Raw genomic sequence first — 18,263 nt, forward strand, 5'->3', positions numbered from 1 at the left:
ACCTTTGATACTCCCACACTTTCTATACATGCGCACAAGCATTGTTAACATAAGCATACTTGTAGCCTCATGCATATATATGGAAGGTGATGTCCAAAGCAAGCAGGTCATACATGAAAATATGTTAGCAAAATGTGTTGGACTGATTCTAGATGTGCTATGGAATGTTGCAGGGTAAATCGTGTTGGTACCCTCCATATGTCCAGTTTGAAAGAAAGTCAGTTTTCTGTATGACCAAAGCCCAAGCACATGAAGTCCGGTCTTTCAGATTTTGGAGTGGATGCGCGAACATTGGGTGAGGCTAATTTTACAAATGCAGATTGGCTATCATGTTTTGATGAGGTGCCAAGAAGGGGCAGTAAAGTAAAATGGAGGACTTTGAAGCTAGAGTTGAAGCTAGAGTTGTGGCCCAGGTTCTACACCCTTTTTCCTTCGATATATCAGGAACCTCCCACCACTATGGGATGCAGTGACCAAGGCATCTGCAAGAGGTTTTCTGCATGAGTGTACAAAAGGGCCAGTCGATTGGGCTTTATTTTCTGAGAGCATGATAGCAGCTATGGATGCAAAGAAGCTACAAGCAAAGAAGCACCGATGGTCTATTTTCCATGCTTCCTCTGCACTGCATACCTCCAGGTTTGAACAGGCGAAGCCTCTTGAGCAATCGGAGACAGTACAAAATATGCATGTGGACTTAGAGGCAATTGCTGTGTTGGACGGAATAATTGAGGTGCTTGAAAGGAAATATGCTCATGCCCTCAGAGCTCAACGAAGCTACGAGAAAAGTTGAGAAGTACAAAGCGGATATGCATCGAGATGAAGGGGCACAGCTCCTAGTTAGTAGTTTGAAAAGACAGTTGGAAGATACACAATCTGAGTTGCAAAAGGTTGAAAATGCATCAGACCTAGTAGATGCTGGGAAGTTACAGGAGCTGAGGATGAAAGTGGAGAGATTGTCGCTGACCATCCAAACTCTGGATGGAGTTGATATGGGTACTGTTCCTGCTAGTGCGGGCTATGAAAGTCAAGTGTTTCTAGAAAATGCAAAACAAATAGAGATGCATGTGTGTGCTCAGGTGGATTTTGTGAAAGACATGCAGGCAAGAAGGAACAAAGTGTTCCTATCCTTGCTAACACCTAAATTACCACATGCAAATTTGGGCTTATCGGATGCGCACAATATTTGTTTTGCTTGTGTATTGGTCATGTATGATGCAGATGGTCTTTGCATGTTTATACTTCCTTGTGGTCATGCTTATCATATTTATTGTTTTGCTCACCTTGCCAAGCAAAGAGATTTGCATGGCTATGGGATGCACGCAAATGATCTCGCCTGCTACAAGGTCTTTGCTGATGCTTGGCCACATTGATGCCCTCGGTTATGCAAGGGAGTCACGAAGCACAGTACCCTCCATGCTTCCAAACACTGCTACCAAATTGTGCTTTTTCCACGGTACGTAGCATACCGTTATGCTCTCTAACCCTTATCTTCATTACTAGTTTTTGTTGTGTACCTTTTTGTAAGGTGGGTGAGGGTAAGATGCATGTGGATAAATGGTACCACCTAGAGTTGTCATCTGTAGCATGGCAGCTGATTCTGGTAGCAAGGTAGCTATCTTATGCTGCTTGGGAGCTACTTAGATTCCTGGTAGCTACCTGGAAAGGCTGTCAACTACCCTTAAAAGCCTGATAGCTACCCTTTCAAGCCTGATAGCTACTCTTTGAAGACTGGTGTTAACCCTTGAAAGCTTGGTAGCTACCTTCAAAGCCTGTCAGCTACCCTTAAAAGCCTGATAGCTACCCTTTCAAGCCTGATAGCTACTCTTTGAAGACTGGTGTTAACCCTTGAAAGCTTGGTAGCTACCTTCAAAGCCTGTCAGCTACCCTTAATATCCTAAAAGTTACATTTGGAATCGTGGTAGTTACCTGGTAGCTACCTTCCTGCTTTTCAGCTACCTGGTAGCTACCTGGTAGCTACCTTCCTGCTTTTCAGCTACCCTTAAAAGCCTGAGAGCTTCCCCATGGAAGCCTGGTAGGTACTTGGTAACTATCCTTGAAGCCTCTCAACTACCCTTAAAAGCCTGATAGCTACCCTTTGAAGCCTGGTAGCTACCTTAGGAATCCTAACAGCTACCCTTGGAAGCTTGGTAGCTACCAAGGGATGCCTAAAAGCTACCAAGATATGCTTGAGACTTCCATGCTAAAAGCTACCAAGGGATACCAAGATGTTAAGGCATGCTGAAAGCTACCAAGGCCTCCAAGGCAAGGTTTGAAGGTAAGTATGATAGCTTCTAGTATGTAACTTTTGTAGCTGGAATCAATAGAGCTTGTGTTAAGTTGTGAGGGTTTACTTTCAATTTGGTATGGTTTACTGTCTACTAAGGTGGGAAAATATTTTCTAATGATTGAATTTATTGCAGATAATGAGGATGCTAAAAATATTCAGCCAATGGATGAAGTTTTTTCAACACCAGGTTGTAATGTAGAATATATACAGTTGGACACGGAACTTGAGACTGGCAGATTTCCGTGGAAAAAACAAGGAACATGATCCAAAGGATGACACTATCAAGGAGAGAGAACTTGTGGACTTGGGTGTAGAAAGTCCTGTAGATAGTGACATGGACAAGGAGATCATCAAGAAGAGAGTCCTTCACTGCTACAAGCCTTTAAAATGTTGAAAAGGGGAAGAAAGAGGAAAACGAAAGATTGTGTTCACTTTTATAATTGAATGTAGACTAATATGTTTTCACTTGCTAATGATTGTTTTCCATGCAGGAGGATCTTCTAGCCAGCATCCTCCAACTTGAAGCAATAAGGACCTAGATAAAGCTTCCAATATAACATATGATCAACCGGACAAGGAGGAACCTGCCAATATCTCTGAAGGATCGAGATGAAAAGGTGCTACTGCCAAAGTCAGAAAAAGATTGCAACCCTAAATTCTGCTAGTTCTCCCCATGAATGCATGTCAACCCCCTTTTTGGGTTTGTCCCATCAATAGCCATTCTGGCTCTGTAACCAAATTGCTGACATTTTAAATTTAATGAATGAAAAGAGTCCAACTATTTTGTTTCTTATATATCTCTCATTGTTATGTATTTCATTCAGTTCTTTTCCAGTGTATGAAATTTATCATTGCAGACACTGTCAGTGTGGATGGAGTAGCTGAAATATCTGGCAATGTCCTCACAAGCCAGAATGGTGATACACTGCAAGATAGTGATAAAGTGCATGATGGTGTAAATAAAGTGGAGGATGGTGATAAAAAGTAGGATGGTGGTGATAAAGTGCAGGATGATAAAAGTGCAGGATGGTGGTAATAAAGTGCAGGATGGTGATAAAAAGCATGATGGTGGTGATAAAGTGCAGGATGATGGTGAAAAAGTGCAGGATGGTGGTGATAAAGTGCAGGATGGTGAAAAAGTGCAGGATGTTGATACAGTGCAGGATGGTAATAAAGTCATAAAGGAGGATAATGATGTTTGGGAAAAGGCGGGTTTTTGGTGTTTTGTCCAGACATCATGCCTTGTAGCCATAGTACAGAATGCAAGGAAAACACGGGATTGTGGTGTTCCTGTAAACAATGCTGCTGACATGCTAAGACAGATTAAAGCACAGGCTGTTAGTTTTTATGATGCATTCCAGGGGAAAAGTGAGGTAAAAGGTGAATGTGGGACTGAAAAGGACAGCTCTCAGAGCTCAAGAAATGACCCAGCAAAGAACTATGTGTTCAAGGAGCATTATGAGGCACAAGACACAGCTTCAGTGGAGGGTGATGTAAGTGCCCATATTGCTATTGATCAGAAAGCATCATAGTTGTTTGAAAAGCATGAGAGTAATCAGAGAACTGAACTGAGAGATGATATCGAATCGATTGTAGTAGGTGAAAAGATGCAGGGGGGAAGAGAGCTTGAGCTCTTGCAAGCACACACACACACTAACAAAACCCTAATAGAGAACACACAAGGTGAGAGGCTGAAAATCTTCTCTTACTTCACTCAACACTCAACACACCATATACAAGAATAAGAGAGTACTCCAAAATGTGAAAGGTACTCAACCAATACATATACGGGTTCTCTATAGTGTGAACCCGACTAAATGAGCTGGCGCTATAACTATGCCAGTCTCTAGAATGGCTGTCACACAGCCTGTCATCCCACTGGCTGCATATCACCCAAGATCTCACCAACCATGCCAGTGGTGTAAGTGTGGGGCCTATCCCCCAGGCGGGTCATCAGTGGCCACCGCCTCACTAGACAAGCTCGATATCTCAACACTCCCCCTCGAGCTCAACTCCATCTCATGTACACCAAGCGAAGTCCTGAATCTGCGGAGCTTCTCTGTACCCAATGCTTTGGTGAAGATGTCAGCTACCTGATCCTCTGTGCTGACATAAACAAGGTCAAGATCTCCTGCCAAGACCTTCTCTCTGATGAAGTGGTAGTGGACCTCTATGTGCTTCGTACGAGCATGAAAGACTGGGTTCCTGGCCAACTGTATACTGCTAATGTTGTCACAAAAAATGACAACTTGTCTATCCACTGATAGACCCAAATCTGCAAGTAGCTTTCTCAACCAAGCTACCTCACATGCTGCCATAGCAGCTCCTCTGTACTCGGCCTCTGTACTAGATAGGGCAACCGTAGGCTGCTTCTTGCTGCTCCAAGTCACAGCAGCACTCCCCAAAGAAAACATGAATCCACTGGTAGATCTTCTATCTGAGATACTACCAGCCCAATCAGCATCTGTGTACCCATGTACACATATCTCTGTCCCAGTCTCATAGAATAGTCCACAATGCAAAGTAGACTTCACATACCTCAGTATGCGTCTCACTGCATCCAAATGCGGTTTCCGTGGAACCTGCATAAACTGACTCACCAACCCAACAGCATAGCTCAAATCTGGTCTGGTGATCGTCATGTAGATCAAACTTCCTACTATGCGCCTGTACATAGTAGGATCCTCCAAGATCTCTCCTGAATCTGCACTTAACTTGCCATTCTGATCCAATGGCACAGAAATAGGCTTACAGCCTGTCATACCATACTTGGACAACATGTCCAAGCCATACTGTCTCTGCAGTAATCCAATACCATGTGGTGACCTAATCACCTCAATGCCCAAGAAATATCTGAGCTCCCCCAGATCCTTCATCTCGAACTTCTGTCTAAGCAAGATCTTTACATCAAAGATCTCTGCATCATGGTCCCCCGTAATGATCAAGTCATCTACATAGATGACAACAAGCACAACCCCTCTATCACCATGTCACACATACAGCGACAAATCTGCGTTGGCTACATGAAAGCCAATAGTGACAAGATATTCAAAAATCTTGTCAGACCATGCTCTTGGTGCTTGCTTTAAGCCATACAAGGCTTCTTCAACCTGCAAACATGCTCGGGGTGACCCACATCCTCATAACCAGGTGGCTACAACATATACACCTCTTCTTGCAAATCCCCATGCAAGAATGCATTCTTTACATCCATCTGATGTAAAGACCATTACTTTGATGCAGCCACTGCTATCACAACTCTTACCGTTGCCATCATGGCAACTGGGCTGAAAGTTTCCTCATAATCAATCCCATATGTCTGTGCATATCCTTTGGCTACCAATCTAGCCTTGTACCTGTTTATGCTTCCATCACTGTTATGTTTTACTTTGTACACCCACTTGCATCCAATGGCTTTCTTACCTTCAGGCAATTGCACTAAATCCCAAGTTTCATTTCCATATAGTGCATCCATCTCCTCATCCATAGCTTTCTCCCAACACACATTTCCAACAGCCTCATCAATGCATGTGGGCTCTACAACCTGCACAACCTTTGCCATATATGCATAGTGATGTGCTACATAACCATCATAAGTAAACCTCTGCACAAGGTTCTTCACTCTACCAGATCTTCGCAGCTTTTCATTCATGGCTTCCATAGCCTTCTTTACACCAGGTGTTCTCATAGCTGGGATCCCAAGCTCCTCATCAAGGCTCATATCTGAGCCACTAGACTCTCCATCAACATGAGAATGCCCTACAGAAATGTCAGGCATACCAAGGGGCTCAACCACTTTCTCTTTTCCTTTACGTGATGTAGTAATCACATTTGCAGGACCGGTATTATGACGCAGCCTGCCACTCCATGGTCTATCAACAGACCCAATAGATGAGGACTCTCCTGGTCCACCCAAAGACTGTGATTGCTGACCTGCATTCTGTGCAACCACACTTCCACTCACATCAACCCCGACAGCTTCTTTTTCAGCAACATACCAGCTACTCATCTCATCAAAGACAACATCCCTGCTTACCCTCAACTCACTGTAGCAGGGTTATAACACCTGTATCCCTTTTGCTCAAGGGAGTATCCAATAAACACACATTTTTCAGCTTTTGGATCCAGCTTAGTTCTCAGCTCATCTGGCACATGCACATATGCAATGCATCCAAAAACTTTCAGATGAGACAAATCTGGTTTTCTGCCAGTAAACCTCTCCTCTGGGGTTACATCATGTATGGCTGTAGTTGGAGTCCTGTTCATGATGTATACTGTTGTAGAAACAGCCTCAGCCCAATAGCAATGCGGCATATTTTTCTCTTCCATCAATGCTCGCGCAATCTCAGCAATGTGCCTGTTTTTCCGCTCAGCAACTCCATTTTGCTGCGGAGTGTATCTGCATGTAAACTGTCTCCGAATACCATTCTTTTTCAAAAATTCAGAGAACTCATTGGAGAAGTACTCTCCCCCTCCATCTGACCTTAGGCACTTTACATATTTTCCTGTTTGCTTTTCAACCAAAACTCTGAAATTCTAAAAGTGAGTGAACACCTCACTCTTCTCCTTCATGAAATATACCCACACTTTCCTTGTGTGGTCATCAATGAAAGTCACATAGTACCTGCAGTCTCCCATAGATATGGTCTTCGTAGGACCCCATACATCGGAATGCACAACATCTAGTGCATTTCTGCTCACATATCTGTTACGTGGAAACACATGCTTTGTTTGCTTCCCAAATTGGCATGCTTCACATATTTTCTGCATACCTTCCACTTTAAATTTTGGCAGCCCTGTCACAATTCCTTTTGTCTGCATAGACTTCAATCTCTGCACATTTACGTGTCCAATCCTTTTATGCCAAATGTCTGTGTCTGCAACAATTCCTGAACCATTTGCAAACATCGCAGTACTCATTTCAGGCATGTCTACATTTAATGTAAACATTCTGCCCACTCTGTTGCCTTTTGCAACCAACCTGCACTTGTCTTTAAAATCTTCAACATAACATCCATCAGGGTTAAACCGAACTCGCAAACCCTGCTCAATCATTTGGCCAACTGAAACCAGATTCTTTGTTATGTTCGGTACATGAAGTACATCTGCAAGGTACTTCACTTTGCCATCCTGCATAGACAATGGCACATCTCCAACGTGGGCAATTGGATGAGCAGTGTCATCCCCTGTTTCCACAAAACTTGGTCTTTTCGGGTTTTTCATCTCCTTGAACCACTCCCCCTGACTCGTCATGTGGTTCGAAGCGCCTGAATCCACATACCATACATTATCTTTTTGTGCTGCATCAACATTTTCAGACATGGCATTCACGACATGCTGCATAACAAACAACCTTTCATTATCCTCATTATTTCTGCTTGAGGATGCATAGTTGTTTTGCTGCACTTTCCCATTTTGCATGTCAGCCTACTTCTTATAACATTCTGCTTGCACATGTCCAGGCTTACCACAATAATAGCATTCACGTGCATCATTATATTGCCTTTGCCAGTTTCCACGGCCTCTTTGACTCCCCCTGCCTCTGAATTTGCCTCTTCCACCTGCGTGTTGTTGTTGTTGATGATTCTGGGACTGTTGTTGTTGCTGCTGCTGCTGGCCATAATTCTGATTACCTGTTCGGCCACCTCCTTGACCGTGTCCACCACGGCCTCCTCTACCTCGTCCTCTTCCTGAACTCGTGTAGAAGGCCTGTTGCTCTGAACTGTTTTTACTTTGTGAAGACTGTTGGTCTTCACCCAAGTTCTTCTCTTCGATAATCAGCATAAACACCAAATCTGTAAAGTTGGGAATGTTTTCCCGAGTCTGAATAGACGTCTTGAACGCCTTGTATTGTGGCCCAAGACCACGTAGACAGACCTCCACCTTATCATCATCATCTACTGACACACTAATAGATGCAAGGGATTCCACAATACCCTTTATCTTCAGTGCATAGTCATTCACAGACATGCTCTTTTTCTCCACAGTATGAAGTTCATTCTTCAACTGTATCTTACGTGCCTTGGTATTTGTTTCATAAAGCTTTACCAAGGTATCCCACGCCTCCTTGGGGGACTTGGCATCCTGAATGTGCCCAATCATGGTGTCCTGTATACTAATGGAGAGCCAATACATAACCTTCCTGGCTCCTTGGTTCCAGTCTTTAAATTCTTTCACATCTGCAGCAGTCGGATTTATATCCGGTATCTCCGGTGCCTCTTCATGCTCACCTTCTATGTAGTCCCAATAGCCTTTTCCCATCAAGAAATTCGTTAAACTAAACCTCCAAGCATGGAAGTTATTCTTATCAAGCTTCTCAGCCACAATCTAGGTTATCCCATCATTTGACATCTTGCCAAACACACAATTTTACCAGAAACAGCACTCTGGTTTTTCTGCACAAACTGCTGTATTTTCTGCAGTGGTACTGTAGTACTCTCAAATGTCACAACCAGTGACTTCAATGTGCATACATACACCCAATGGCAACTGTAGACCTCTTTGCAGCACCCACAGTGTCTGCACAGTCAATCTGTCTTCCTGCAATTCTTAAAACAGAGTTCTGCAGAGAATCGATGACTTACCCACAGTGCTCGAAATCGCCTGCTTTCTGAAAAACGAAGGTCCAGACGTGCCCGAAACACGTTTTCGCCCCGGAAATCATAGTTCGATAGGACTGTATAGTTGCCCTATAGCTTTACTCCCGCGAAGAAAGCTCCTCAATCAGAGACCGTTTGCCGGTGCCTCTCGTAGAGCTCCCGACAAGGGTGTAGTCACCAACACAATAGGGAAGAGTAGTTGAAGCTCTTACCCTCGTACCACTTCCTGTGGTTCTCTTGCTTGTAGCTCAGCCCTTAGCACGAACCGGGCTCTGATACCATGAAAAGATGCAGGGGGAAGAGAGCTTGAGCTCTTGCAAGCACACACACACACTAACAAAACCCTAATAGAGAACACACAAGGTGAGAGGCTGAAAATCTTCTCTTACTTCACTCAACACTCAACACACCATATACAAGAATAAGAGAGTACTCCAAAATGTGAAAGGTACTCAACCAATACATATACGGGTTCTCTATAGTGTGAACCCGACTAAATGAGCTGGCGCTATAACTATGCCAGTCTCTAGAATGGCTGTCACACAGCCTGTCATCCCACTGGCCGCATATCACCCAAGATCTCACCAACCATGCCAGTGGTGTAAGTGTGGGGCCTATCCCCCAGGCGGGTCATCAGTGGCCACCGCTTCACTAGACGAGCTCGATATCTCAACAGTAGGTAGTGTGAGACATCCTAATGCAAAGATGTATCGCGCCTAGGAGGATCCAACCAGTCCTTCATTTCATTTCAATTACGGCCAGCTTTAATTTTGGATCTCAATGGAGTGCTACTCACAACGGTTGACTGCAGATATGCACAAACCCCCCCTATTGGAATATGCTTGAAGTGACAGATATGGGTGGTAGGAAACTGTTAGGGCAAAAGCATGATGCTGAGAGGTTTGTGCATTGCTGCTTGGAACGCTTTGATGTCTTTATATGGACTTGTGCTAACAAGGTCAATGCAAAAAAAAAATTTGAGGTGCTTTATGCCTTTTCACGTCCACTGGTTCAAAGGCATGCTTACGCAAGAGTTCTGCACAAAGGAGACTAAGTTCCAGAGAATTACCAAGAAACCAGTGTTTTATAAGAAGTTGACCGTGTTTTGGGAGGCTTATCCTCAGTATTCACCAACAAACACTATCATGGTGGATGATAGCGAGTACAAAACTTTATGGAATCCTCAAGGAACCGCATGTATAGTAAAGAAAATGGAAGATCAAGACCCTGGGGAAATGCAGGATTATCTTACGACAGTCCTCAGAGGCTGGCTTGATACATGGCTTGGTGTCGAGGATCGCGTCACCTATACTATAGATACGTGGCTACCAATCATGAAAGATGATGATAGCATAGCTGTGCGAAGGAAGTGGATGGACAAACATATGAACGAACTGTAGTATAGCGAGACTTGTGATCATCCCATTATGTTCCCAATAAACTAAATGTAAATTTTTATTATGGAGTCCACTTTGGAACCTTGTATATGTTGTAGAAGTGTTCTAACTGACATAATGCGATGGTCGTTTTTGCACTCTTGCAAAGCTATAGACTAGATATATAAGTTATTGTCTTGATTATAGGTATAATTTAGTCTAAATTTGAAACACTGGTATAATGTAAAGTTTTTCAATTTTTGCTCTAGAATGTTTTTGTAGTACTAAATTTGAAACACTAGTATAATCTGAAGACTGCTACCTTGGTGCTACCTAGGTGTTTGCAGGCTACTACCAAGTGCTACCAAGTTCCTACTGCTAGGTATTGGTATACTGGTGGGTGATAGATTTATTTCCAGATGCTGCTAGGTTAGTATGCAGATGCTTGGTTTATTCCCAAGTGTTGCCAGGCTAGTATACAGGTGCTACCATACTACTACCTGCTTGATACCATATCACTATCTTCTGCTATCTTGGTGCTACCTAGATGCTTGTAGCCTACTACCAAGTGCTACCAAGGTCCTCTTGCTAGGTATTGGTATAGTGGTATACTTTAGAAGCTCATTAATTGTGCATCTTGAGCAATATGGTCATGCCACATCATAAGACCCATACTGTAAAAGAATACCTTGACATGTATGGAATGTGCCTAGTAAGATTTACCATGTACCACAATTTGAGCATCCCTAAGAAAGATCAGGCAAGTTTAATTATCATTCACAGACACCCACAAGCCTGGTGTGGCTCTTGGTGACCCTTGCCTACAAGAGATCAGCATGAGTAGACGAGGATCCAAAAAAAACAAGTATGTCCAAAAGAAATAGCTTGAATTATTTTCAGCAAGCTATACATCAAAGGGAGTGGTATTGTAAATAGCCTCATATGCTTCTGGGGAAATCAAAAATCTCATCCCACATCCTTGAACCTTTTCCATTCGAAACTTGATGGATCTTACAAGGTGGGATGGCAAAATAGCTTCAGGCTTGCGTTGTAATAGCTTATACTCATAGGGATTTCCTTTCGCTTGTTTGTACCATATTCCCTTGACAACAAATGAACGAGCAGGGCAAACATTCCCCCAGCCATCTGTTAGCTTAGTATCAGATTTTTGCTTCTGAGCTGTGCATTTCAAGACATAAAAATCTGCAAGCTCCTCATTGTCATCATGAGGAGCTATGACAGCAAAATTGTCACCAACGCAAAGTGCATCACTCAAAGCATCATGGTGTCCTTCGTATGCAAAATCTTCAACTTCATTAGCATCTCTGACATCTTCTGAAGGTTCAAGAGTAACATACTCCCACTTCTTGACATGTGACTTCCTAGAGCACCTCCTCCAAAGGCCTTGCATACAAGAATTGCAAAAGCATGATAGCTGCCTGCATCTGAGAGCTTTTCCATTTGTTAAAGAGTAACCTGAGACACAATGTATCCCATGAGTGCCATCCATAGATTTGCAGTCCCACTTCTTACTTCTATCCACGTCGCCTTCCTTAACTTCCCAAAACACCCTCGTAACTGGTCTTACTTTGGATGCATATGTGGCAGCAGCCCCATCACACATGGTTTGTCTTAAAAAGGCAACCACATCCTCTGCACATTGCAATTTTCTATAGTCTGGCTTAAGCTGCTCTTGAGTCAAATGTCTTTTGATAACAGCACCTGCACCATCATGTTCACCCTTCCCATGACCAGATCCCGAGAAATGAAGTGTCATCTTTAACCCTGTGAGAGTCCCATACCGGGCAACAAAGTAGAAAAACCTCTTTGCCTTAAACTGCGAGGCTACCCCGTCTGACCACAGCCAATGCTCCTTGAGGGATAAGCCTAGCTCTTTCAACCATCCATGATGGAGCATGAAGCAATGTTGAACAAAAAGAGTACCATGAGTTTTATCATCAGAAATGTAAAAATGATAATACTTTTGACGACTTCCTGCAATCTGCACATATGTGATATGGACAAATATTGTAACTTGGCAAGAAAACCAATGCATTGATTGAATCTCATTTTGTTCTTTGAATGTATAATTTTCAGCAAAGTCTACAACTGAAACAACCACATCGAGAAATACACAGACACTCTTTAAATTGCTTAGCTTGCCATCTGTAGATAAAGTTGTGCTTTATGAACTTTTGTAAGTGATCCCTAAAGAGGTCAAATAGTTCCCCAGGTTGCATCTCCTTGTGGGAGAGAACTTTTCTTTTCTTTTTCTTGCCAGAATCTGTTTCACCAACTTGAATGTCTTCAAAAATCTTCACCTTTATTGTGCGTACGCTACTTGTTGATTCCTCCATAGGACATGTCGAAAGCTTCTTTGAGGGTCCACAAGATGGGCACTCTCCCATCAAACACTTCAAAGCAAAGAAATCTGAATTGCTAGGCTTCAAACACAATACTAATTCCCACAAATTTGTAAGGCTTGAGTAAGTTTGTGTGTGAGCTGTGCATTTTTCTCCAACACCACAAATGTTACATTGACATATACACTCTTTTCCATGCACACCTAGACCAGCTTGGCGTAAATGCACACCTGGACCAGCTTGGCGTAAATGGTTGATAGCATCTCGTAAGAATGACATCTGGACATGTGTGATGCAACAACAAGTGTACTGATCTCGAAGCTTGCGTACAAAATAAGGCTTCAGCTTTTCAAATGCTCTTTGGTGAATCTGTACCTCTAGATGACTCTGTTTGAAAGCAAGAAAGAATTCTACCTGCAATAAATCAGGACAAGAAATCAACCTATGAACAACATATATAGCTTATAGAAGTCAAAGAATTAGAACTAACTTGGTAATTTAGAAAATTTTCATGCCAGAAATAAACAATAGTTTTTAGGTTAAAGGTTTGGAACAATAGCTGCCATGTTAAGAGTGGTAGCTATTTGGTTAGAGTGGACGCCACTAGGTAGATAAGGTAGCAACCATGTTAAGAGTGGAAGCTACTAGGTGAACAATGGTGGCTTTTAGGGACAGAAAGGTAACTACCAGCTTTGGAACAGTAGCTGCCATGTTAACAGTCGTAGCTACCTATTAAGAGTGAAAGCCACCAGGTAGGTAAGGTAGCAATCATGTTAAGAGTGGAAGCTACCCGGGTTGACAATAGTGGCTTTTAAAGACAGAAAGGTAACTACCAGCTTTGGAACAGTAGCTGCCATGTTAACAGTGGTAGCTACCTGTATAGAGTGAGAGCCACCAGCTAGGTAAGGTAGCAACCATGTTAAGAGTGGAAGCTACCAGGTTGACAATGGTGGCTTTTAAAGGCAGAAAGGTAACTACCAAGTTTGGAACAGTAGCTACTTGTATAGAGTGAAAGCGAGTAAGTAGGTAAGGTAGCAACCATCTTAAGAGTGGAAGCTACCAGGTTGACAATGGTGGCTTTTAGGGATAGAAAGGTAACTACCAGCTTTGGAACAGTAGCTGCAATGTAAACAGTGGTGGCTACCTTAACTCTTAGCATAGTACCTATCATCAAGATACCACTTGAATCACTCCCAGCCTCATGCCTATGAGCTCCAAGCTTGGTAACTGAGCTCCAAGCCTGGGAGCCACCACTCTTAGCATAGTACCTACCATGAAGATACCACTCTTATCAGCTCCCAGGCTTGGAGTTCATTGGTATGATAGAAATCCTAACCTGATGCTTCTAGTGCTGGCCTAATAACATATCAGCTTGAGCAAAACCTTTGCTACCAATCTGTGAGCCTACCACCACCTTCGTGGCTTCCTTTGCTAGCCACCTTTACGAGGATGAAACTGTAATTGAAAGTGTTAGCTATTTATCTACAAGGATTACCATGGTAGACTAGTATTACACACTATGAAGCTGGTGCTAACTTTAGCCCTGCACTACCGACCAATGTACAACCAAGAGGTAATTAGGGACATTTAAAAAGTATGGCATAACAAGGAAGACAAACCTGAGGTTGTTCAAGCAGATGCACCGGGTGCTTCTCATACAGCTTTCATCCAACATACATCCTTTTTGTTCGGCGACACACGTGTGTTGTTTGTCCAATATGCAATGACTCTGTGATTATACTTCTATGTTGTCGTTGTCTCTCACACAAATGCAATGGCAGCTGTGAGTCATGTTGCTTCATTTGAGATCTAGCTGCATAAAAATTCCTTCGATGAACTCCAAGTAGCCTTGATGCAGCTGCTATATTTGGTTTTCTACTTGTGAAATTCATGACCATCATGATACTTGCCCGTTTAACAAACAATTCCCTAGAGCTTTTTGGTCTTTTGACAGCCTTGAGGGTATTGTGTAATCCATGGAGCAAGATCTTATGATCCTGTGTGGATTCCTCAGCTTTGTGACAATTAAGAGATGCACAATTAAATTGCACATCTCTTAAAGCTCGATGGTTGAGTATACTTGTGACAATCTCACCCTTTGCTTTATTGTCAAGACCCTGTGTGTAATCCGTGAAACAATTAATCACTTTTGAAGTAATCACCTTCTGTTTTGTGATGCTGAGCCTGAGTTGTTTCACTGGTGACTTCCTTGACTTTAACTTCTCATGATAAGCACGCTTCCGGTCTGTTTCGTACTCCCTGATTAATTTTGATTTGCATGGTGCACACTTGAAGGAGCCAGCACATGTACATAAGCTGCTTTGAACATCTTCTACTTGTGCAATTGGAACTATTTCCATGTTGAAAAAACTCCTTTTGATCAGTTCAACAAGTTGAATGTGCTCACTTTGTGGATAGCATGAGGCTCTTAAGAGAGTCAGACCTGTCCACCATCAAAACTTCGAAGACTCTGTAAGATGAGATGAAGGTAGCTGTCCACAAGCCCCGTACACAGCTACTGCAATGCTTCTAATTTTTGAGAAGGGCTGCTTGTAACATTGTCTATTTTTTCGATCTGGCGGGCTGCGACTGGTGGCTTGGGCCGCCCTAGCTTGGCTGGTGCCTTGGCCGAGCCTTGGATTGTTGGGCCCTCAGTTAAGAAATCTAGGAAACCTGCAATGCAAAAACACACACAAACGTGGTCACCGTGGAGGCTTGTTTAAAGCAGAGAGAGAGAGAGAGAGAGAGAGAGAGAGAGAGAGAGAGAGAGAGAGAGAGAGAGAGATTCTTCTATAGAGAGAAGGCTTACCACCAGCAATCACAAGACACACACACACACATATGAAGTCACCATCGAAGGTTGTTCAGAGAGAGAGAGAGAGAGAGAGAGAGAGAGATTCTGCTATAGAGGGTAAGCCTTACCATCAATCACAAGACACACACAGACATGAAGTCGCCATGGAAGCTTGTTCATAGCAGAGAGAGAGAGAGAGAGAGAGAGAGAGAGAGAGAGGACGTGGGGAGTACCGAAAAATGGTTCTTTTTCTTTTTCTTTTTTAAAACATCCCACTTTTTGCTTCGAAAAATAGTTCTTCTTCTTTTTCTTTTTTTAAACAACCCACTTTTTGCTTTGTATTAGATGGTTACTATCAGTGTACTGGCTATGTCCCGGACATAGGTATTAAGTCCACCTATTTATGCATACACCCACATATGTAAATGACTCTAAGCCCAAGTGCCGAGGCCCCGTCCCCCATGTGAATGTGACACAAAATCTACTTCATGACATTAAGTCCCTTTATATGAAAAGTAAGTATTGAGCACCTGAGCACCTAACCCAGCTTAGACGCTAGGCCATCTATGTACGGATGGTTAGGAGATAACTTATGTAGACTTGGAACCATGCTAAGTATGATGCATGTAAGTGCAAGCTAATTGGACATGCTCTTAGGTGGAAGCATATTTTTTGGAGACACGTAGTCCTCAAGTTGAGGGACCAAAATGCATGCATCAAGACCATATGTTGTGTTTATTATGAAATGGTCCCAACCAAGTGATGTGGCTAGTTTGGTCTATCTTGGACTAGATATAGGGTGGTGGTGTGACCGAATGTAGGCTTGACCAATGACAATGACTAAACTTTTATACTATATACATAGAGATTTGGTACAATCCTTGGTTACATATTGAGATCACTATGATTACATTTATCGTCACTCCATTGAGCATCATCCTTGTTGTGCATGTGACATCATCCATCATCTAGAGTTCACTTAGATTTCCATCAAAGCTTCTTGCTAGAGTGCAGAGGTGCGCAGATGCCATCCATTTATAACTTTGGTTTGTGGCAATAATTAAATATTATTCTACATCTCTCTTTCATCAACAAGAAGCATCTTAAGGTAGAAAAAAAATACCTATAACTAGTAACCAATACCTTGACTTCTAGCTAGCTTTGGAAAGCTAACTCTTTTTAGCTTGACTAACATCTAGTACTACAAGCAAAATCTTCAAAGAGCTAACTAGAAATGGTTAGAAATTAGCTTGAAAAGTAGCTTGATTAATATATCTAGTACTACAAGAAAAATCATCACTCCTAGATACCATTAGAGAAAATTGACTATAAAAGTAACTACTAGTGCTAGGAGGAAAACTAGCGTAACTGCTAGCTACCATTAGAAAAAGTTGACTGTAAAAGTAATAACTACTCTCTAGCTACTAGTTCTAGTCTACTACCACTAGAAAAAATTTACTATAACGTTGTCACTTTTGAAAGCTACTGAAACTAGTACTAGTTACTAGTGGTAGATAATGATGTCACCACTAACAGTTGGAAGTAATTGGTGGTACCTTGACTATTAATTGTTATTGGTAAAATTAACTTTAAAGTGGCTTAACTAGACCTCGCACACACTACTACTAGCTAACTAGCACACACTACTAGTACTAGCTAACTAGCACAAATTGCAACAAATTAGTTTGACTACCAGTAGTACTAATAGCAGTGTTAGTAATAATTTGGCATAGCTAGTATATGTTGAAATTTTTAACCAATTGGTTTAACTACTAGAAATTATAAACTACCAATTCTAACTAGTAATTATATTAATTACTACTAAATAGTATATGTTAGCAATAATTTCATTGCTTCTAGGATATCAAAAAGTTATCAATAAACTAGCTTGGCTACTAGTAACCACACAAACTATTAGTGCCAAGTGGAACTACTTATCTCTTTTACTTGGTGTGTCATTGTCTCCACATTGGCTAGTATTTCACTATCAATCTCACTTCTTATTCTACAAATAGAAAAATGGTAATAAGTCAAATGAGGAGCATAAATTTAAATCATGTTTACATAATTAGTTTACAATAAGTATATTCAAAACTTGGGGTCTATTAATAAAGTGAACAAGATGCTTTATGAAAATTTTCATCCCTATCCTCTTTTAACACACATCTTTATTATTAGGGGATACAAAACGGAATCAATTTTGCAACCACTTTTGACGACATGTCAATGGACTAGTTCTTCATGTAGTTTGATGATGATCATTTGTAGGCCTAAAAAGCCCTATATAAGACATGTTCTTGAAAAGGTTCAATAAGGTCAAGATATCATCGGGGAGTTGAAACAATGTGATATGGATGTAGAGGCATGCATAGCCAAGTTCAAGTCTCTCAGGAAGACTAGATGAGGACAACATGCCCTCCGAGGGAGCTCATGTGAGAGTGGTTTATGAGGGGGCTAAATGCCGAGCTCTTTGACAGCAATCTTGCGCAACAACCATGTCCAAGAGTATGAACAAAAATGTTAGGGGTTTGGATCACTTGAGATTCCTTGAAGGAGTCCTGAAGGAGTTTACAGTGGACAATGCATGGCGAGAACGGCACCTCAAGGAAGAGTGCACCACAAAGCTAAAGTGCTAGATCTGTCAGACATGGAATGATTGAACGAGGAACTATAGATACAATAACAAAAATAGAACCCTTGCTGTAAATCAAGTAGCACCACATGATGATAATATGTCATAAACACGTTATTAAGGCATAGCTACAAGATAAGGCATCGAGAAGGGTGCAAAGCAGATCTAAGGTGAGGGTGCTAGCATGGACAAAGGGAGAACATAAATGTTTG

The sequence above is a fragment of the Cibotium barometz genome, chromosome 26, assembly GCF_041138505.1.
Source record: "Cibotium barometz isolate CiBa-2024 chromosome 26, ASM4113850v1, whole genome shotgun sequence".
In the NCBI taxonomy this organism is placed as follows: Eukaryota; Viridiplantae; Streptophyta; class Polypodiopsida; order Cyatheales; family Cibotiaceae; genus Cibotium; species Cibotium barometz.